We start from the raw sequence: 23,599 nt of genomic DNA, 5'->3' as shown, positions 1-23,599 counted from the left end.
CCGAGCATCTCGATCTAAACACAAATCCAACCAGAAAGCCACGTCGTTTAGAGCCTGAACCGCCCAGATCCGGCAGAGCGTCCAGACCCGTCATCCCGATCCCGCTGGCCTTCCAAATCCCGTCGTCTCGAGCTTCATCGCCGGCCGGAGAGAGAGAGAGAGAGAGAGAGAGAGAGAGAGAGAGAGAGAGAGAGAGAGAGAGAGAGAGAGAGAGAGAGAGAGAGAGAGAGAGAGAGAGAGTTTTGTTTTTAATAAGAAGAAAAAAAAAAAAAATGATGTGAAAATTGCACATCAGGGTATAAGGGTTTGAGAGTAAGTCTAGCATTTTTCTTAATTCAAACCCAATAAAGAAAATTCAACATTTTCAGGTTCATTGTATGGAAATAATTTTTTAAATGAATAGATATTTTATTGAATGAAGAAAATTAGAATATATACTTCTTAAATTGACACATTTTAAAGTTTGAATACTTAATTATAAAGTGATAAAAGATCAGGGATTATAAGTAAATTTTTTTTAAAAAAAAAATAATAGTTGGAAAAGATAATTGTGTGTTACTTGTTATCTTAAAACGAAAAAACATAGAATTTCTCTTCAGTTACGTTTCTTTTTTGAGTTGAGGTTTAGAAGGGGAAGGGGTCCTGTGGTGGAAAGATTGTTCTAATAAGTGACCAGTATACATTAAGAGGAATTGTAAAAGTACTTGAGACATTTCTATTATTACATCACAGAGGGAATAACCTAATTAACTAGCAAATGGGACAAATACAATAAAGAGTCAAAGACTAAAGGAGGTGGTTGTCAATATTGATCTTCAGGACCCAGCTGGGGTGAGGATGAGGCTGCAGCACATGAAGCGTTCATTGGTTCAAGTACCTTCCAGACATCTGACCCAAAGTCTGGCCGGCTCTTTCGTTTACTGTCACAGCACCACAATCCCAAGCGAGCCAACTCCTGAGCAACAACAATTGGCCAGTCTCCAGCCAAAGGATCCAACAGGGCTTCCAAATTTCCAGCATCTAAGGAATCTTCCACTTCGTTTGCTATCGAGAAGGGTGGTCTCCCAGTCAACAACTGTAGTAATATGAGCCCAAACGAGTAAACATCTGACTTAAATGTAAGCACTCCTGTTTGAAGGAACTCAGGATCTATGTAAGGCAAAGTACCCTTCGGGACAGTTCTATGAGACAGTGTCGTTGTGTTGTTGCTTGAACTTCTATCATGGCATATTATGCGGCAGATTCCAAAGTCACTTAGTTTACAAACAAAGTTGGAATCAAGGAGGATGTTTGAGGGTTTCAAATCACCATGCACTATACTGTGAGGTTTAATGGAGTGAAGATACACAAGAACAGAGCACAACTCTGTGGCGATGCGTATTCGAATTTGCCATGATAATGGAGTACTGTTGTCCCTCATGCTCAGTCTATCTTCAAGGTTTCCGTTGGGAAGATACTCGTAGATGAGCGCAAAAACCTTCGGGCAGGATCCAGTGAGTTTTACAAGATTGGGATGCCTCAGCTGACTCAATACACTAACCTGCACATCATATATACATATACAACCAACAAATGAGATCATGAAATGCCAAACTTTTAGTCGAACTTCATTCCATTCTTTAAAAGCAAATTGCTGTTGTTGCATATATATATATATATATATATATATATATATATATATGCATTTTTCCTTTTAAGTGGTGAAAACTTTAACAATTTAAAAAGTAAATAATTTGTGAACCGCTCATGGAAGTATGTACCCTATCAATAAATTCAACAAACCTAGCTAGAAAACCAAAGCAACCTGGTCCAGGTTCTAACATCATACAAGTAATATTACATTCTCTAACTCTTATTTCACTCGACTAATGTGGTAATTAATGTCTATTAGTTCTTAAATTAACTTTTATTAAAAATATATATATATTAAGGACTGATGGGCACTGCCACACTGCCACGTTAGTCCAATGGCATGACAGTTGAGTATTTAATTAAAATTACTCATACTATACTATACCCATCAGCCTTTAGATTTTTTTTTAGTAATGTTAAATACTTATTTCACTCGGCTAATGTGGTAATTAATGTCTATTAGTTCTTAAATTAACTTTTATTAAAAAAAATATATATTAAGGACTGATGGGCACTGCCACGTTAGTCCAATGACATGACAGTTGAGTATTTAATTAAAATTACTCATACTGTACTATACCCATCAGCCTTTAGATTTTTTTTTAGTAATGCTAAATACTATATTCTCATCTTACCTCTAGCTATCGATCCTACTAGGCTTATGGGCTGCCCATCAGCCCTTTGACAAACTCTTGCTAAAAAAAATAAAATAAATAAGTATTGACGGGCACAGTCACATCAGCCTAATATGATAGAATGTAGTATGTAACGTTATCTTTTTTTTTTTCTTCTTCTTTTTTTGTTTTACATCTACTAATACATCAGCCCAATGGGATTGATATTGGGGTAAAATAACAGTATATTATTTAATATTACTCATAAATATATAACTAAAAAAAAATCATTGTAGTGATTTTCGAATGAATATATAGACAAACCTCCATTTGGAATTGTGAGGTGCCATGGGCACCATGAGAATGTAGCTTCTTGATTGCAACCTCTTTTTGACGCAAGAGAGCTTTGTAAATGTTTCCATATCCTCCTTGTCCAATTTTCCGTGATTCATCAAATTTTTGAGTCGCTTCTTCGAGCTCAGAGAGCGGGAACTCAGAGAACTGATCATGATCAGTCATCCGTCTTAGCCCTTCAGCTTCTTTCAGCGCATTATCACGCTCCATCAGCAACTCGTTCATCTTTTTGTGTAACTCTGCATTTTGAATCTTTAATGATATTTCCTTTTCTTGAGAAAACTTGAGTTCTTCCATTACTTGGTCTTTCTGGTTCTTCACCTTTTCAAGCTCTTCTTTTGCCTTCACTAGCGCTTCCTCCACTTCTTTTCTTTGCCTCGAATCTTCTTGGCCCTGTTCATTGCATGGATTATTGAACGGCAATTTGCATCGGATTATCTTTCAGAAAATGGCGAAGAAGTTCAAAATATCTAAAATCTTAATTACCCGATGTATAGCCTCAATCATGTCTGTTTCTGCAGCTTTCCAACGCTTGAGTGCCTCTGCTATCGCTAGCCTAAGTTGCTCGTACAAATTATTATCTAAACTTCCATCCTGCCAAGATCCGTTAAACGATTAAATTTAAAGCCTTTTCATATTGTTTAGTATCGTGATTTCATAGACAAAAAGTCGATTTTAAACTAAATTATAGAAAATGAATATTTGAAATTGCGATTTGAAAAGTAGAAAAATCTGATTTTTCAAATCGCAGGCAATTTGATACTTTTTTTAAAATACACAATTTTAAAGGCCAAACTGTAATTTTTTCAAACTCTTAACTGCGTTTTTAATTTAAAAACATACTTTAAAATCTCATTTTTTGAAATATAAAACCCAAACGAATCCTTAATTGCTTAATATTTGATCAATTTTGATGAATAAATGCTGAAGAGAAAGCTAAAACGCTTATTAATTATAGAAACCCCAAAATTTAAGGATAAAGATCCTCTACAATTATTTGCCAGAAAATTTGAGAGAATTCGGGTAGGTGATTGTAAAAGACTACTTATGAGGCCCACCTGACTGGATAAGTGGTTGGACGTACAACTCAATTTTTATTTGCAAAAATTAAAAATTTGAGATTATGATTATAAAAATACTGATACTGCAGAAATATATATATATATATATATAAACACAGGCAAAAATGAAAATGTTTTGCACATACCAAAACACTTGGAGCTCCATTAGAAGAGCTTGTTGAGATGGTACTTGCACTAGAAACCAATCTTGGACTCTGTGGCAGCATCAATGGAGATCCGACTTCCACATAAGAGCTTCTTGAATAAGCCGACGCCGGAGAGGGTGCGCTAAACGGCGGTAGCCCATTCTCATTCACCTCATTCCATGCAGTCAGAGTCACATCAACCACTCTTCTGGGAGAGCTTGTTGAGCAAACCGAACCGGAGGGACTCCTTCGTAAGCCATCCCATTCATGATCAGAAGCCGAAGGACTAGTCTTTGGAGATGAAGCCTCTTCGTTAGCGCTGCCTGCCAGTAAAGAGATCATATCTAAGATGCTCCTCCACCTTCCATTGCTATATCTATTGTTCCCCGCTGCAACAGATCGTGATTTCAAATAGTCTGATCCTCGGATTTCACTGCTGTTCCTTTCGTTCCCCAAAGTAACAGACCGAAATTTCATGATGTTTGATTCTCCACTTTCACTGTTCATATCTGCGCTTGCTTCCCTATATTCCATATGCTACTTTGCATTACTAATATAATCTTTACTTTCATACTATCCTAATTAATCCATAATTCATGTCACGGTTGCTTGAAAAAAGAGTAATTAACAAAAACTGTACGTCTGCCAAACCTGGTGAAGATGAGGCGGTCTTTGCAGATAAATTGTATATGACAGGAAATGGGTGCGTGTTCGCGCACATATTTAGCTTTATTAGACTTGAGTTCTGTCATTTTTCTGCAATGTCAAGCAGTAGTGTATATATATAATTTCTGACCGTTAGATATCAATGGACATGCATGATGATCATGTGGAAAAAGTTTTTATGTTGTTTGTACCGTTGATGGCGCTTCTCTGCCGCTGCTCCCATAACAAGCCTCTTGATCTGGTGCCTAGAGATCAGTTCTAAAATTCCCTCCTCGATACTGTCCATTTCAATTTCCAGTTTCTGTGCCCGTGATCGTACCTTAGATTTTAGAATAAATGAGAAAACTCGATCGGCAATTATATATATATATATTAATGTACCAATCCATATATGCAGCATTTAAAAAGCCACTCTCTAGCTAGATTCTTACGTGTATTTGAGATTCATGTTTATTTTGTATACATGTAAATATTTGTATAAGTTTAATTTAGAAAAAAAACTTTATTCTTTTAACAATTAATTAGATTATCTAAATTTAAAACTATAGGCCTCGTTTGGTTTGCGGAATGAGTATTCTATTAGGAAATAGAATAGTTATTAATTTGATAACAACTTATACAATTTAATTGGAATCCAATCAAAATTACAAAAAAAAAAATCTCACATTATTATTATTTTTTTTCTAAAAAAAAAAAACTCAAATTAAAAAAGAAAAAAAAAAGTGCCATAATTGGTTGAGTTGTGTGTGTTTCATTACTGTGAATATTGGTAATTGCATGCGTTGTGCGGAATCGAATTTCATATTTTGAATATTATATGATTTTTATGGAACATTAACGGATTGTTTGGTTCGAAACTTTTTCAATATTTTAATCGGGTTTTATTCAAAAACCCAGAAACCCACATCCAACCCGAATTTATGGTCCGTTTGGGTATTGAATTTTTTGAATAAGAATAATATTCTGAATCTGTTTGCGAATTTTGAGACAATGAAAATGTGTTTGGATATTGAATAGAATTCAGATTCTTTTTGAATTTGTGTTTGGGTGTTGAATTTTTGAGATCGGAATAAAAGTGTTTTTTAATGGTAGGAAGTGATTGGATTGTATGAAAAGTTGTATATAATGATTGGTGTTAAATTTATTAAAAAATAAATAAAAATACATTTTTTTTAAAAAAAAAATTTAAAATTCAAAAGAAAAAAGAAAAAAAAAAACAAAAAAGGAAGGGGTGGCAATTTTTTTTTTTTTAAAAAAAATAATAAGTTTGTTTATTTATTTTTTTTTTAATAAATTTTTTTTTTTTATTTAGATGGACACGTGTCGCCATCTTATTGGTTTGATGTGGCGCTGGCGTGGCATTTAACAGAATCTGTCAAATTTTTTAACAGAATTTGACTTTAGGGATGGATTTGTTATTATAGTTTACTACAAGGACCTTCCATGAACTTTTTAAACCATAGGGAGTAATTCGTAATTATGGCATACCCTAAGGACCAATGGTGCAATTATCCCTTAAATATTTTTGAGATTAGAAAAAAAAAAATGTTTTTTAATAGTAGGAAATGATTGGATTGTATGAAAAGTTGTGTATAATGATTGGTGTTATAAAAATTAATGTTAGTAATAATTGAAATAATCATGGCATTTGAATATTGACATTTGAATATTTGAATATTTAATAAAAATTTATTTGATATTCTAGCTAGGGTTTGTTTTGTTTATGTTTGTTGATATTTTTGGTTGGATTCTATTTGGTTCCTTAGAAAATTGTGACAAAGGGATGAAAAGGTCCATAGGACATGAGACATTGTGAGTCTCATGCGGTTTTTATAGAAGTTGAGAATTAGCTCGAATTATTTGGCGTTAGTTGCATCTCTAATATTTTTTATGAATTTATGCTTTGGATTGAGCTCTATTTGATTAGCAGGAAAATTAAAGGAAAAAAGAAAGGGAAGAAATTGCATATTTTAAGGAAATTGAAAATTAGCTTGATGTTTTTGAGGTACCGTAAAGGTTGGGTTTTTTTCTTCTTTGTTTTTCCTGAAAAATGTAATTTATTTCTCTTCGTAAAGAAATAAATTCCTACCAAACAAATAAATGACTATTCTATTCATTCCATTTCAGAGATCTATTCCACATATCAAACAAAGACAAAGACAAAAAAAAAAAAAAAAAAAAAAAAAAAAAAAAAAAAGGTGAAAAAAAAAAAACAGAAAAATGTGGAAAAAGAGACGGCAGAAGAATCTATACCCCCATTTGGCGACAGAAAAGAAGGTATTCATCCATGATCTCATGCATTTTTTGCCTTTCAGTTTCCCGGTGCTCCCTCACTATCTCTTCGTTCAGTGAGCTTGCTGGAGCTCTTGCACCCACTGCAAATCAAGAAGGAAAAAACTCAAATAAATCCCACTTTAAAATACTGAAAATTAGGCAAGAAAAGCCAAATTCTTGAGAGGAAAAAAGGTGCATTTTCATCAGATATAGAACCCCAGCCGAAAACATTACATGCATTTGGATTTGGGACTTACTAATGGGGATGAGCTGTGCAGGTTGATGAACGTGAAGGATGCAAATTGGCTTTCCTCCAGAGTTCTGTAAAGCCCACAACAGGATTGATTTGCACTCTTTCACTTCTTTTCCCACAGCAACGTATATCATATCCTCAATCCCGATCGCCATCGGATCCTCTAAATTCTCATGCCTGCTTCCCATATCCCAAATGTTTCTTTTGAAAAGCTAGTCAAGTCAATGCAGACACCAGGGATTCACAAGTCACCCCACAGCAATATTGCAACAAGCACTGGCCGGAAAGTTTTGGCTATAATCACTACCCTTCACTTACTGAAGAGAATATTTATAAGAATCGACTATTCTTCAGCACAAAATAAATGACAAATTAAAAGCATAGGCTTTTTTTTTTTTTTTTTTTGTAAGTATTAAAAGCGAAGACTTGGAAAAAGGATTTTGTCGGTTGTGTGAAGTTTATGAGGTCTAGCTGTAGCTTCTCTGGATTGTACGTTTTCTGAGTAAAAGGGACTGTTTGTCTGCAGGTAGCTTCGGGCGTAGGTCCTTCAGCTAGACCACCGTGTTTTCCTCAATTTTTTTTAAAATATTATTATAATTCTTTAAAAATTAAAATTTTATTTCTGATTTTTTTTTTTTTTTTTTTTTTTTTTAGTTTTTAGTTTTTATCTCTTATGCTCTGTTTGTTTCAGCATAAAATGATTTTTGTGGTAAAACATTTTTTTAAAATTCATTTTTCATGAAAAATATTTTTCGTCGATAACATTTTTTAATATTTGGCGAGTATGAAAAATTACAAATATATTTTATATTTTCATTCAATCATATTAAATTTTTCTGTGTTTGGCAAATTCCCGATGCGGTAATGGAGTTATAGGAATTAAAAGAAATAAAAAATGATTGAGTATATATATGTAAGTAGAAAATAATTAAGTCAAGTCCCATACTCAAAAAATATGTCATAATTAATTAGAATGAGTGGTAAATAAACTTTTAAATTGGACTGTATTTTAATATATTATATTATAATCAGTAACTAACATCAATACACTATTTCATATTCGACAGTACGTAAGATCGACTGTAGAAATGAGAAATGCTAGAACATTTCCCAGTATTTTCTTGGTGTTCTCCTGGAATGACATAGATGTAATTTTTTAATTACATCTATGTCCTTTTGGATGGCACAGATATAATTTTTTAATCAAAAAAATTATATTTATGCCATTCCGAAAGAACACCAGAAGAACACAAGGAGAAACTCTAGCATTCCTCCAGTAGAAATACTGGCCAAGCAATTTCTTTGTCCGCAAGTTCCGAAGATTGACTTAATAATTAAGATGGAATAGGTTTAAGTATGCGGTTCCAACCATTTAATTTTAATCGATATCTTGACCAAGCAATTTCTAGACCTTGTCCAAACATGTTTCTTCGTATATCTTTCGAATATTTGTAGGTATGTTTGTCAGTAAATGAAATAATAATATATTAGAATACACAGTTGAATAAAACAAAAAATATATTTATTTTCAATCATATTTGTTCAAGCGAAATAAAAAATTACTTAAAAATTTTAAGGAGAGAAGTATTTTTCAACTTATGTCCAATAATTACTTATAAATGAAATACATAAACTCTTTATTTATATACTATTCTAAGAACCATCAATCAGAATTTTACTTTAATTATTCTGCCTTGAGTTACATATCATTCTTGAATTTTTGAAAGAAGTACTATTTGCTTTTTTTTTTTTTTTTTGCAAAGATTTTCTTAGCGATGTGTTTCCTTTCTATATCTAGGCACTAGAGGAATTCTGTAGTATAAACTATAGTAGTTTACTAAGTTTACCAAAAGAAAATTATTTACATCCAAATATTATATGATTTTTTATTTTGTAGATATATGGTACTAGTTAATATAAAGACAATTAGTTAATTAAGAAACCAAGTATCAAAGTTGGAAATAAAGTGTATATATATATATATATATATCAGCAAAAAAATAAGTCAATGAAGGACGACTTGAAGACTTGAAGTCATCCTTTCCCCGTCAAGCATGTTCCAACAACCATATTTAATTCAAGCCCAATAACAAAATTCAACATTTTCCGGTTCCTTGTACGGAAATAATTTTTTTAACGAATAGATATTTTATTAAATAAAGAAAATGAGAATACATATTTTATAAATTGACACTTTTTAAAGTTTGAATATTTAATTATAAAGTAATAAAAGATAAAGAATTATAAGTAAAGTTTTTCATAAAATAAAATTAATAGTCAAAAAAGATAATGGTGTACGTGTTGTTATCTTAAAACCAAAAAACATGGAATTTCTCTTTTGCGTTGAGGTTTAGAAGGGGAGGGGGTCCTGTGGTGAAAATCATGTAGCAAAGATTGTTCTAAGGGATCGGTACGTAAAAGTTCAAGAGCTTAACTCACTTTTAAAAGATGTCTTGAAAGAGGGGGGTATTTATGATTTATAAAGTGCTCAGATTATGTATTTCTTAGCTATGTGTGATACTTTAACACACCCCTTCACATATAACAACTTTTGGCCAAACACATGTTCAACCGAAAGGGAAAGGCCCATCATCGTCCAAGGAACCTGTTCTGATACCGTGTAAAAGTTAATAGGCCTTACTCACTCTTAAAAGACGCTTTGAAAGATCAAATAGGAGTATCTATAACTTATAAAATACTCAAATCATGTATCTCTCAATAATGTGGGACACTTTAACACAATATACATTAAAAGGAATCGTAAAAGTACTTGATATTTCTATTATTACATCACAGATAGAATAACCTACCTAGGAAATGGGACAAATACAATAAAGAGTCAAACACTAAAGGAGGTGGTTGTCAATATTGATCTTCAGGACCCAGCTGCATGGGGTGAGGATGAGGCTGCAGCACATGAAGCGCTCATTGGTTCAAGTACCTTCCAGACATCTGACCCAAAGTCTGGCCGGCTCTTTCGCTTCCTGTCACAGCACCTCAATCCCAAGCGAGCCAACTCCTGAGCAACAACAATTGGCCAGTCTCCAGCCGAAGGATCCAACAGGGCTTTCAAATTTCCAGCATCTAAGGAATCTTCCACTTCGTTTGCTATCGAGAAGGGTGGTCTCCCAGTCAACAACTGTAGTAATATGAGCCCAAACGAGTAAACATCTGACTTAAATGTAAGCACTCCTGTTTGAAGGAACTCAGGATCTATGTAAGGCAAAGTGCCCTTTGGGACAGTTATATGGCACAGTGTGGTGTTGTTGAGTCCACTTGAACTTCTATCATGGCATATTATGCGGCAGATTCCAAAGTCACCAAGTTTACTGTCATAGTTGGCATCAAGAAGGATATTGGAGGGTTTCAAATCACCATGTATAATGCTGTGAGGTTTAGTGGAATGAAGATAAGCAAGGACAGAGCGCAGCCCCTTGGCAATGCTTACTCGAGTTTGCCAAGATAATGGAGGACTGTTGTCCCTGCAGCAGAGTCGATCTTCAAGGCTTCCGTTGGGGACATACTCATAGATGAGCGCAAAAGCTTCCGGACAAGACCCAATGAGTTTCACTAGATTGGGATGACTCAGCTGACTCAATACACGAACCTGATATACAACCAACTAATCAGCTAGAATGCCACACTTCCATTCTCAGTAGTTGTATACGTTAGTTATACATAAACCTGATATGATATTACATAAAAGAAACCTAGTTAAAGCAAAATTGCTGAACTGAATTATGTTCTTAAAAAAAATAGTCATTTTCAAGTATGTTGAGAGAAATTACGTCTAAGTATGCCGGATACAGTAGTTAAAATTTTCAAGTGAATGATTAATAGAGACTCTCACCAATTCAACACACCCCTACCATAATTCCAAACAATTTGAGAAACAGAGCATTATGTATAGAAGTTGAATGCACAAAAAATGTGTACTAATTAATTAAGTAGGGAAAATATGTTAGGACCTCACTGTATTTTTGTGCAATTATGACTTTTAGATCTCAGTTTCCAATTTGGCAAATTTAAGACTTGAGTTTACTAGGATTTTAAATCTAAGACTTCCTATCTATTAAAAAAAAAGAAAAATCTAAGACTTCCTCCATTTTTCCTCAAATTAATAAAGCTACGAAAATACAAGTGTGTCATACCTATTAATTCTTTTTGAAAAAGTTTAAAAAAAAAAAAAAAAAAAAAGACCAAGGCGGCTACCCCGTACGTAACAAAAGGGTGGCCACACTCCTGGCCAGCCCCAATGGCTTGCAGCCACCCACGTTAGAGGATCACCCCCCCCCCCCATCATAGGAGTGGCTCGGCCACCTCCAAATAGAGAGGTAACTCTCTGCCATCACCAACAAGGGCACAACTATCCCAATCTGTTTTATATATATATATATATATATATATAATATAATATAAAGGACATAATTGTATTTTCATGTCATTTTAGTTATTTATTTCAATAAAAAATAGACAAAGGTCTTGGAATTAAAATGTTCGTAAACTAAGGTCTTTGAAAAATTGAAAACAAGGGTCCTCGCATATTTTGAAATTTTCTTCAGCTCAGTAATTGATCCAGATCATAATAATGTCTGCAACTTATCAAATGCACCAAACTAAAAAACCAACCAATCTAGTCCAAGCCTTCATATCATAGCCATAAACCCAGCAAATATATAACTAAATGAATGATTCAACTGACTTTCAAATGACTGCACAAACCTCCATTTGAAATTCTGAGGGTCCTTGTGTGCTCTGTGAATGTAGCCTCTTTATAGCAACCTTGGTTTGACGCAAGATACCTTTATAAATGTTCCCATATCCTCCTTCTCCAATTTTCATGGATTCATTAAAGCTTTCAGTAGCTTCTTCAATCTCGGAGAGCGAGAACTCAGAGAATTTAGGCATGTCTCCCATTGAGCCCTCTTGCTTTCTTCTCAGCCCTTCAGCTTCTGTCAGCGCATTATCACGCTCCACTTGCAGCTCATTCCTCCCTTTCTGTAACTCTGCAATTTGGCTCTTCAATGATATTTTCTGTTCTTGAGAATACCGGAGTTCTTCCATTAGTTGGTTTCTCTGATTCTTCACCTCTTCCAGTTCTTTCTCTTTTGCCAAGGCTTCCTCAGTTTTTCTTTGTATAAACTCTTCTTGGGCCTGTTGAATGGATTATTGGCAATTTGAATAAAATTATGGACCTTTTAAAGAAGTACATTTTGGCATAGATGTAGATAACTAAAAGCTTTACCCTGGATAGAGCCTCAATTAAATCCCTTTCTGCTTTCTGACGCCTGAGTCTCTCTTTTTCAGCTTCTGCCCTCTCTTGTTGAAGTTTCACATAAAGAGTATTAATATCTGGACTTCCGTCCTGCTAGGACCCATTAAACGTTTAAATTTCAAAGCATTATATTGTTTTGTCAGTGATCAATTCAGATGAATGATGCAAAAGATGCTTCATAGCATATACATGAATGTTTTGCACATACCATAGCACTGAGAGCTCTAGTAGAAGAGCATGCAGATATGCTCCTCGCAGATATCCATGTTGGAGTACTTGGTTGCTGTGATGGTGATGAAATCTTCACAGTAGAGGAGCTTCTTGAATAACTTAAAGCCGGAGAGTGTGCGCTAAACGTTAACCCATTCTCATCCTCATTCAATGAAGTCAAAGTTAAACCAACCCCTCTTCTGGAAGAGCATGTTGAGCAACCCAAATGCGGAGGACTCCTTGATAAACCATCCTTTTCATCAGAACTGCCTTCTACGTCCAACATGCTCTTTGGAGATGAAAGCTCTTCAGTGCCTTTTGGGAAAGGTAAGTCCAACAGGCTCCTTCCACTGCTGTTCCTATTGTTATCCTGTGAAATAGACCATGATCTCAATTGATTTGATTGTCGAATTTTGGAGGTGTCCCTATTGTGCCCCCAACTAACACACCGTGATCTCCTGTTGTTAGATAGTCCAGTTTCAGTTTCCGCACTTGCTTCCCTATTTTGATATGGCACTCACATTAGTAATAGGATTAAGACACAGAAGACTTTGAGTTGAGTTTACACACAGTAGAAGTCACTACCCTCAAAATTCAAGTGAAAGTGAAAGCTTTTCAACAATTTCAAGCATTCTGTAGCCATGCCATAACCATAAATATGAACAATTACGAGCATCTTTCTTTTTTGGATGAATCAAGACTTTTATAAAGCAAAACACAATCAGTACATCCCTCCAGTAACAATTATGAGCATCTGAAAAGCTTATAAGCTTCTCCTTTTGGGATATACATGATTAAGAAATTCATATATTTATCCAATACATGTCATCATTGCAAAATGTCTAGCAAACCTGGAGAAGATGAGTTTGCCTTTGCAGATAAATTGTACGTCGCAGGAGACAGGTGCATGTTCACGCACATATTTAGCTTTATCAGACCTGAGGTCCATCTTTCTGCAATTTCATGCAATAGTAATACAAATTGAGTTACTTTAACAATATTTTGAGCCCTCCAAAAATCATATGTATGTATTCTGAAGGGACAAAAATTACTCTGTTACCATATAACGGTGGGAATCATATAACTACGTACTCTGTTACCATAGATATTCACAGTGGATATATATTGAACAAGAAGTGAACATGACGATATGGAAGAAGTTCTTATGTCGTTTGTACCTTTTGTAGTGCTTCTCTGCTGCAGCTCCCATAACAAGGTTCCTGATCCCATGCTGAGTGATGAGTTCTACAATTCCCCTCTCAATACAGTCCATTTCAGTTACTAGTTTCTGAGCCCGTGCCTAGATTCATAAAACCGTAATGAGAAAAACTTGATCACAGCAAGCAACAGCAATTCATGGATCAAGAGGTGGAAACAGACAAGGATAAAGATAAACACATCAGGCCACAAGATAAAGATGATAACAAGACTATCAGATAGTATTTAATCACATCCTGTAACAGTAGTTTTTTGATAAAAACTTGTAACAGAACTACAATAAACACTCCTATTAATACATGCAAAGGGCTCTCCACTAAGGGTGTGTAAGCCAAACATTTTTTCCTCAGTTGTATTTTTTTCTTTTAAACTGCAAAACTAAAATAATTCAGAAAGCAATTGTTCCAATCCAGGATCTCGAAAAGAAGTTACTGGATGCTTATGCCCTGTTATGTATAACCATTATATTATTTAGAGCTAACAAATATTCATTGTCTCCATTTGTTTGTGATTATTAAACAGGATGATGTTTGCTATGGTGGATGGTGGGCTTTTATCTGGATTTTTGGTAGAATCGAGAAATCATGAGGAGATGGTAGTGTCCTATTTGTTATTTACAGATGATGCGTTAATCTCTTGGGAGCCTAGTGGTGAGCAACTTCGTAATTTGAGATACATTTTCTTATGTTTTGAAGTGGTGTTGGAGTTGAAGATAATCATGTCTAAGTTAGAGATTGTTCCTGTAGGTGAAGTGGTGGGTTTGGCTAGCATTCTTGACTGTAGAGTGGCTTCATTGCCTATATATGAAGTATTTTGGTATCCCTTGGGTGCTCACTATAAGGCTTCTATCATTTTGAGTGGCACTATTGAGAAGATGGAGCATAGGTTGGCAGGTTGAAAGAGGCTTTATTTATCACAGAAAGGTAAGTTAACTTTGCTAATTAAAAAATTTAAAAAAATTAAAAAAATAATAATAATTTACCGATGTATTATTTGTGCCTTTTTTCTATTTCGATAGGAGTGACTAATTGACTGGAAAAACTTTAGAGGGACTTTCTTTTTGGGGGGAGGGGTGGGTATTGGTGATGAGTTTAGGTTTCGTTTGGTGAAGTGGTTGAATATATGTACTCTAATAAGTTCAGGGGGTGGAAGTGGTTTATGGGTTCTTTGAGTTGCCTAGCTTATTCAAGAGTAAAGCATAGACGCAAGGACACAATTTGCTGGATTTCTTCCAAAAAAAAATGAAATTATTTGAAGTTAAGTCTTATTATCAGGTGTTATCTAAGCTGGTAGGGTCCCCATTTTCGTTGAAAGAGTATTTGAAAAGTTAAGAAATAGAAATAAAACTTAAAAATTATTTAAAAAAAATATAAATATAAATAAAACTTAAAAATTATTTAAAACTTAAAACAGGAAAAATATAAATAAAACTTAAAAATTATTTAAAAAAAAAAATAGAAAAAGTGAAGGGGTGGTTGCTGGTTGGGCAGCCAGCCCTTTGGGGGTGGCGCCCCGACCACGTCTGGGGTGGCACGCCGCCTCCCCTAGGCTTGCGGGTGGCCTTCGGGCCACCCCTAAATGGTTGCCAGTTATTTTTTAATTTTTTTAAAAAAATAATAATAATAATTTTTAAGTTTTATTTATTAATATTTTAATATATTAATATTTTTTTTTATTGTAATGGATACGTGTCGCTTTCATATTGGGTATGATGTGGCAAACTAACGGACTCTGTTAATTTGGTGGATGAAAACAGGTTCATAAGTGATTTGTAATTATAGTTTACTACAAGGACCCTCCATGAACTTTTTGTACCACAGGGAGTAATTCAAAATTTAGACTAACTCCAGATACAATTATTCCTTGAGATTACTGTAACTTACAAATCGTCTCAAAAGCTTAAATTAATAATAATAAAAAATAACGAATTTAAATATGTAATTAATATTCTAATAGTTTTCTGTCAACTTTATTGGACTTGCATGCATGTGATGGTAAGTTGGTGTTTCCTAAAGGCTAAAATGTTAAACCTATTAAATAAAAATTAAAAAGGAAAAAGGCAAAAGATAAGAGAATAGAACAAACAGAAAAATGTGCTGAAAGAGACAGAAGAAGAATTTATACCCCCCTTTGGCGACAGAAAGTAAGGTATTCATCCAGGATCTCATGCATATTTTTTCTTTCAGCTTCCCGGTGTTCACTCACTATCCTTTCATCCAATGAGCTCGCTGGAGCTCTTGCACCCACTGCATGCAAGCCAATAAAATACTCAAATGATTGTTTTTATCTGTAATTGATTACGTGAAAAGAGTTGAGGGTCCTTTCTACTCCTCCTGATCCCGAAGGAAGAGAGAGGAAGATCTTAAAATCGAAAAAGAGGTGGGATTCCAAACAGCAAAGTCAAAGTAAAATAAAACAGTACATAAATACATACAAATGATAGAAACTGGTTAAACAAATGATTTGATCATCTCAAAGGATCGCACAAAGCGATTACAGAAGTAAAAGAGGTAGGCAGGCGTACATATGTATACATATATTTGGTACTTACTAAAGGGGATGCGCTGCGCAGGCTTATGAAGATGCAGTACGCAAATCCTCTTTCCTCCGGAGTTCTGCAACGCCCATAACAGGATTGAATGGCCCTCAGCTTTCACGTCTTTTCCCACAGCAACATATACCATCGGATCCTCTAAACTCTCCTGCCTGCTTCCCATACTTTCCAGATCGAACCCAAATATTCTAGAAAGCTGATATTTCAACTGGTAGCATGCACAAGAGAAAGCTCACAAAGTCACCATGCACAGCTCTATGGCAACAAGTACTGGCTAGAAAACGTGTGATCACCGCCTTTGATCACTTCCTGAAGAGAATATAAGAATCAAATATCCAGCAAAAAAAAAAAAAGAATTGGTAAAAGACTGCCTTTGTTTTTTTGGTTTGGTTCTATGGGAGGACGGCTTGTCAGGACTCAGGACTATCTACAAACATGCAAGGATAGGCATGGACACAGTCACCCAGGAGTTGCGCGCGTGGGATCGAGTGCACCGACTTAAAATTTGAAGTCAAAAGAATAACAGTACGACTCTTCTTTTATAAACAAAAATTAATGATGAAAGGGAAATCATTAATTACAAAACGCAACGAATAAAAAAATAAAAATAAAATTGATTTAAATAAACAATATGTGCAGATATTGGTGATGTTATCATATAGACATATATAATAATTAAAAAAAAAAGGGTTGAGACTTGAGAGGGCCTCAATTAATTGTTTTTTTGTAGTCTACAATTTTTTTTCTTGCATGTCACTACCTCACACGAGGTCCCACTAAGAGGGAAAACTACCCTTAGGCTCGGGAGAAAGTCCTCCCAAAATTTTAAAGGGATAATTGCACCGTTGGTCCCTGTGGTATGCTATAATTATTTTTCACTCTCTATGGTTTAAAAAGTGCATGGGAGGTCCTTGTGGTATGCAATAATTACAAATCGATCCCTGACATTAAATTCTGTTAAAATTTTTAACAGATTCCGTTAAATGCCACGTCAACGGCACGTGTCCATCTTAATAAAAAAATATAAATTTATTAAAAAATAAATAAAAATACTTATTTAAAAAATAAAAAAATAATAAAAAAAAAAAAAAAAGCTGAAAGGGTGGCTTGGCGGCCGGGGGTGGAGCGCAGCCACCCCCAATGGCCTAGGGTTGCCCGATGGCCACCCCCAGTGGCCTAGGGTGGCCCGATGGCCACCCTTAGATCTTCCAATGGTGGCCTTTCGAGCCACCCCCAGGCCATTGGGGTGGCCATCGGGCCACCCCTTGTGGCCTAGGGGTGGCCGCGTGCCACCCCCGGCCACTGGGGGTAGCCGCGCGCCACCCCCTGCGACCACCAGGGGTGGCCCAGCCACCATTTCAGCTTTTTTTTTTTTTTAATTTTAATTTTTTTTAAAAAAAAAAAATAAGTATTTTAATTTATTTTTTAATAAAATTATTTTTTCATTATTAAGATGGACACGTGTCGCCATCTTATTGGAGACACGTGTCGCTGACGTGGCATTTGACGGGATCTGTTAAAAATTTTAATAGAATTTGACGCTAAGGATTGATTTGTAATTATTGCATACCACAAGGACCTCCCATACACTTTTTAAATCATAGGGAGTGAAAAATAATTATGGTATACCACAGGGACCAACGGTGCAATTATCTCAATTTTAAAAGACAAATTTTATAAAGATTTTTTCAAAATTTTATATTTTTTTATGAGTTCGACCTTTAAAATTAATTTTTTTTTAAAAAAAAAAATTTATTTTTTAGTTTTGTTCTTTCTCGTTTCAAATTCTGATTCCACCATTCATCCACTATAAAAAGATGCATGGCTAGCTTGATCGGATTGGTAATATCCCTAATTAATTTCCGGGGTTTAATTCCTACACAACACCACCACAACAATTACACAACACCCCCTCACATGGGGGTGGACCCCACACACTGGGCTACACTCCCATGTAAGAAAGTGTTGTGTAATTGTTGTGGTGGTGTTGTAAATCCATCATTTTTCTTAATTTCTAGTTGATCATAATGGGAAGAGTGTCGAATGAGATTTCTTGAATTCTACCCGTCAAAAAGATGTCATGTCATCAATAAATTAATAAGAGAAATGATCCCTACACTCATTTCTCACAACAGCCCCACAACAAGCTGATGTAACTAGTAATATTTTATTATTTTTTTACAAAAAGAAAAGAAAACAAAACAAAAAAAATAATAAAATATTACTAGCCACGTCAGCTTGTTGTGGGGCTGTTGTGAGAAATGAGTGTAGGGATCATTTCTCTTATTAATTTATTGATGACATGACATCTTTTTGACGGTTAGAATTCAAGAAATCTCATTTGACACTCTTCCCATTATGATCAGAGAAATGATCCCTACACTCATTTCTCACAACAGCCCCACAACAAGCTGATGTGACTGGTAATATTTTATTATTTTTTTTACAAAAAGAAAACAAAACAAAACAAAAAATATAATAAAATATTACCAGCCACGTTAGCTTGTTGTGAGGCTGTTGTGAGAAATGAGTGTAAGGATCATTTCTCAATTAATAAACAAAACCCTAGAACAATGGTTGTAGAAAAACACCCACCATGTAATTTGGGGCTTTTGGCTAGCTACTTAATTATCAATTTCTTCACGGCAACTTAATTATAAACTTCAAAGTCAAAGATATATATATAGCCTCTCCATCACCAATCACACCATGAATATATGAATGGAAAATGATAACCTGGGCCACTTGGCAACGTTCCGCTTGGTGACGGATGGAGCTAGCTAAGTCAAAGACGTTTGTGTCATGGTGACAGACGAGGATCCTCTCCATTTCAAATGGAGGAAATTTTCTCCATTTAGTTAAATAATAAGGGTATAGTTATTTTTTCATATTTTTATAGAATGTAAAAAGATAATTATATCTTTACTTTTACACTAAACGGAGAGGATTCTCTCCATTTCAAATGCAGAGGATCCAAATTCCTTAGGGACTAGCTGCGCGGGGCAGCTCCCTTTGTCCTTTTTGTATTGGCCATGAAGAGCTTCATAACTTTTTACAAATAACTTGATAGAACACTCACAATGGTTTATATAAATTTTTATGTAAAATAATTAATCAAAATTCAGTTTTGTTAACTTAGCTAACTATCTTAATTTCAAGACCTTACTCCAGCCAATAGCTTATCTAAACTCTTCTATTTTATTAAAATTATAAATTTTAGAATATTTTATTTAAAAAAACTCATTTCTGCAAAAAAAAAAAACACCAAATAAAACTCTCATTTCTAGCTACATAATCACCTCTCTATTCTCCATCATTACCAATATACACATGTACAGTATCACCGAAAAACTATTACCGCCCTAAAAACAAATAACGATCTTGCATCACAAGATTGAAGAAGCTATATATAAGCCAAATATCACTCCAAACTAAAAAACTCTGCAAAAAGAAAAGAAAAAAAAATTATATTCTGCTTGATGAAATAAACCAACATTATATTGGCTTTATATATATACAGGAGATTAGCCCCTCTATTTTCCCTTACATTACATTGTATTTTTTTTTACTGTCATTTTTTTCAAATGTTCTTTTTTTTTTTTTCATACGGATATTTTCTAACGGTCATAGTTTACAATGGTCGTTTCGTTAAAATAGTCATTTTTTTTAATGCAATAATTTTTTTAACAATCATTTGTCTAACTATCATTTAAGTTCACTACTATTTTGCACCCTGTTATAGAAAGAATTACAATCTTTGAACTGTTTATATTGTAGTGACCAAGTTCGATTAAAACTAATATCATCAATTAAATTGAAAAAAGTTGTAAATGCCACTACGAGGTTTTTTTTTTTTTTTTTGTGAAGAAATAAAAAATAAGTACTAATTAATTATAATCATAAGCAACCATGAGGGAGAAAAAAGAAGGGGAAAGAGCTAAAGAGAAGGAGAGAGGCCTAAGAAAATTTTTTTAAAAAAATGCATTTGTAAATAGTGTAACATTTGTAGTAGATATATAATGGGATGGAAGACTTTTTTATGATTTTGCTCAGCTATTCTATCTAAAAGTGAGAGATATCAATGCATAATCCATTGAGAATACTCTTAGCTTGGATCTCTAGATTTTTTTTTTTTTTTAATTTTTACATTGTTTTGTGGTTTTATTAATATATTGATAGGCCTTAATTGGATCAATAATATTGTAGGGCAAACGGGCGTGTATAGCACTCTGCTAGAAGTTCGCACGAGTTAAGTCTAAATAGACTGTTCAGCTAAAACTTTGCTCGAGAGAATCCATCCGATGGAGAATAATTTGACTGGTGATCTTTAAAAAAAAAAAAAAAAATCATTGCATATTGGTTCGATCTTTAAAAAAAAATTCAGAGGAGAAAATAAGTGATTTCTAACTCATTCTATGATTTCTTTTTTTATAGATTTTTTTTTTTTTTTTTTTTTTTATTTATAGATAACTCATTCTATGATTTCAAATGGTTAAAAATCTGTCGGAACCAACACGTAATATATATTGTTTCATCTTAGACGGACGGTAAGACTTTAGAAGTTGGCCATTTTGACCAAGCAATTTCATGATGAGCAAGTATCCAAGGCAGGTAACACTAATATATTGTGATAAATTAGGCCTAATTAAGTACCCTACCAAAAAAAAAAAAACATGTTTCAAAGTCTTGAGAATATCTTTGGAATATTTCGGCTAAAAACGAATATTCTGATAAATAGGATATCTTATTTTTTGTAGATCTTGACTTCCAAAACTAAATTAATCAATTAGTCATCGCAGGTAGAATAAAATTTGATTCATGAGGCCGATCAAATAAAAATATAAAGTCTGTCATGTATTCTTTGTTTTTTCAGCAAAGCGACAGAAGTTCTATTCACAAACTACGTAGAACCGATTGAAAGAGAATAATTATGTGTTTCCTTGATTAAATATTTGATTTTTTTTTTTAAAAAAAAAAAAATAGTTGGTTTGGAGAATAAATTAAAAACAAGCACAAAATTTATCATACAAATAAAAGAATTCAAAAGACATTATTTGTCAAAAAAAAAAAAAGGGTCATGATACTTGATCACAACTTGATGATTACATCAATTTATCATATTTATCATACAAGTAAAAGAATTCTCGAACGGAAAGAAAGAGAAATATAAAAAAGATTGATATGTAATTTTGATATGTCTGGACACAAGAAATGCTATAAACCATTTTTTATTCCACAATATTGAAATAACGGTCTCAACTCTAAACTAATGATCTCTGATTTTTATTTTATTTTTATTTTATTTTTATAAAGATTGATCCAAAAATTGATTAGGACTATCATATCAACATTGTGGAATAAAAATGTGATTTATAACATGACTGGTGTGAACACTAGTGCAAAGCCCTATTTATAACAGTGTTAGCTGGCGGCACCATAGAATGAAGCATCACGGAAAGTCAATAGTGCGACATTTCAGACAATCGTCGATAAAAAATTGACAAACAGAGGCATTCGATCCCCCCTTGTTTTAACAACGTTTTTAAAAAATCGCGAAGAGTAATTTAACAAATAAGAATTTTTTCCATCCAAACCTAGTTTATGACTTGTTTAACGACAACTTTAGTTAAATCATGTGCCACTGTATTCGCAACTCTTCTAATATGTCTAGCTTGCCAATTCAAAAACGACTTTAGAGTCATTCAAATATCATCCACAAGTTGTCCAGAACAACTCCAATTAAAGCCTGTAGAGTTTACCATTGTTATCACTTGGAGCGCGTCACCTTCTAAAATAATATTGTAAAGCCCCAATTATCTGCTGAAAACGGTAGATTGGTATGCTACTAGTGCTTCTACAGCTACCGGTTTAAGGTTGCCCATTTGAGTCAAACTTCTGGTAGCAATAATGTGCCCCTCAAAATCTCTCACCACAATGCCGATGCCCATACGTATGCATGTTACTAGGATCCAGAGCCGCATTCCAATTAACTTTGTACATACCTTCCGAAGGAGCTGTCCACAAAATTTGGGATCTACCAATAGTCTCATTGGTTGGATCAACCTTTTTCTGATTTGCCTTCTTGTATTCCTCAAAGGATTCCATCGCTCCCCTCACCAAAATATCTGGATGCTGAAATTCCCTACCATGAACCACTGAGTTCCTTCTGAACCATATCTTCCTTGCAATCCTACAAATAATGCAAGTTCTTCCCTATTGCACCGTTTAGACATCATATCTGCAAAAAGTACTTTTCTTGAATATGACACTGCTCGCACCCCACACATCCATCGCTAATGGGCAACTCCACAAAATATGGGTGATACTTTTAGCGTCAATCCCACAAATAGGGTAGGATGGTTCCTAACAACGCCTCATTTCAGCAGGTTCATTTTGGTGGGCAATAATTTGTGACTTGGCAGCATTAGGAATTTGTAATTGCCATAGCAAACTCCAGATTTTACTATCTTGATACTGATGCTATATAGCATGTTTCATTTCCTTTTCTAAGTAATAAGCACTGGGAATAGAGAAATCACCTGTGGCTGTGCTTCTCCAAATAATTACATCTTTTTGTTGGGAAAAACTGATAGGTTGCTTTTGAATGACAGTGGCCTCCTCATCTGCAAAGATTTCTTCAATTAAGACCCTGCCAATCACTGTCATCGCTTTCACTTCTCAATCTAGGGTCATGCTTGGGTGAAGCAAAATTTCCGAATGAATTCCGGAAATTTTGCTTCACCGTAGCACTACTCCTCAATCTAAGGGTGGGCATCAGTGAAGTCGGTGAGTTCACCGATTTATTCCAACAAACTATATTTTCGAAATTCTCAGTTAAAGCGGTTAAGTTACTCGGTAGGCAATCGATTAAGTCAAAACAACAAATACATAAATTTTTCTTGTAAAAACAACAAATCAAAAGGAAATTAAACATATTTGACTGACCATATCTAACAAGATGCAACAGATCGAACTCAAAAGTTGTACATTAAGGGGAATTAAGCTATATATCATTATATCATTATATGCTTATTTTAAAGGAAAAGTACCTAATTTCGGATTTTCAGTCCTTTTTTTTTTCTCTTGATTCCAGCAAGGCCAACTTCACCAACATTGTAACCAAACCACTGCAGCAGTGAATCATTTATTTTCGTCAGTTTCGGAGGGAGAGGAGCAATTGATGGACATTTATATGACATGTAGAATTACTCTATTTATTTGGTTATTCTTTAAAAATGATCATGAAATAAATTAGGGCATTAATCTTTCATCCATATTTGCTCCTACACGTACCCTTGGTGATAAGATTACAACCTAAAATAATCATTGATTCGATCTTTAA

The 23,599-nt window shown here is 34.2% G+C and overlaps 2 pseudogenes; both read right to left on the bottom strand.

The window, feature by feature from the left end:
• Nucleotides 1-742: 742 nt before the first annotated feature.
• LOC133862715 (U-box domain-containing protein 33-like) lies at nt 743-7,242 on the bottom strand (annotated as a pseudogene).
• Nucleotides 7,243-9,790: 2,548 nt separating this feature from the next.
• On the bottom strand, nt 9,791-13,089 carry LOC133862713 (U-box domain-containing protein 33-like; annotated as a pseudogene).
• Nucleotides 13,090-23,599: the final 10,510 nt, after the last annotated feature.

This window comes from Alnus glutinosa, chromosome 3, assembly GCF_958979055.1.
Source record: "Alnus glutinosa chromosome 3, dhAlnGlut1.1, whole genome shotgun sequence".
Taxonomy (NCBI): Eukaryota; Viridiplantae; Streptophyta; class Magnoliopsida; order Fagales; family Betulaceae; genus Alnus; species Alnus glutinosa.
The sequence above is the reverse complement of the archived record's forward strand: the minus strand, read 5'-3'. Positions and strand labels throughout refer to the sequence as shown.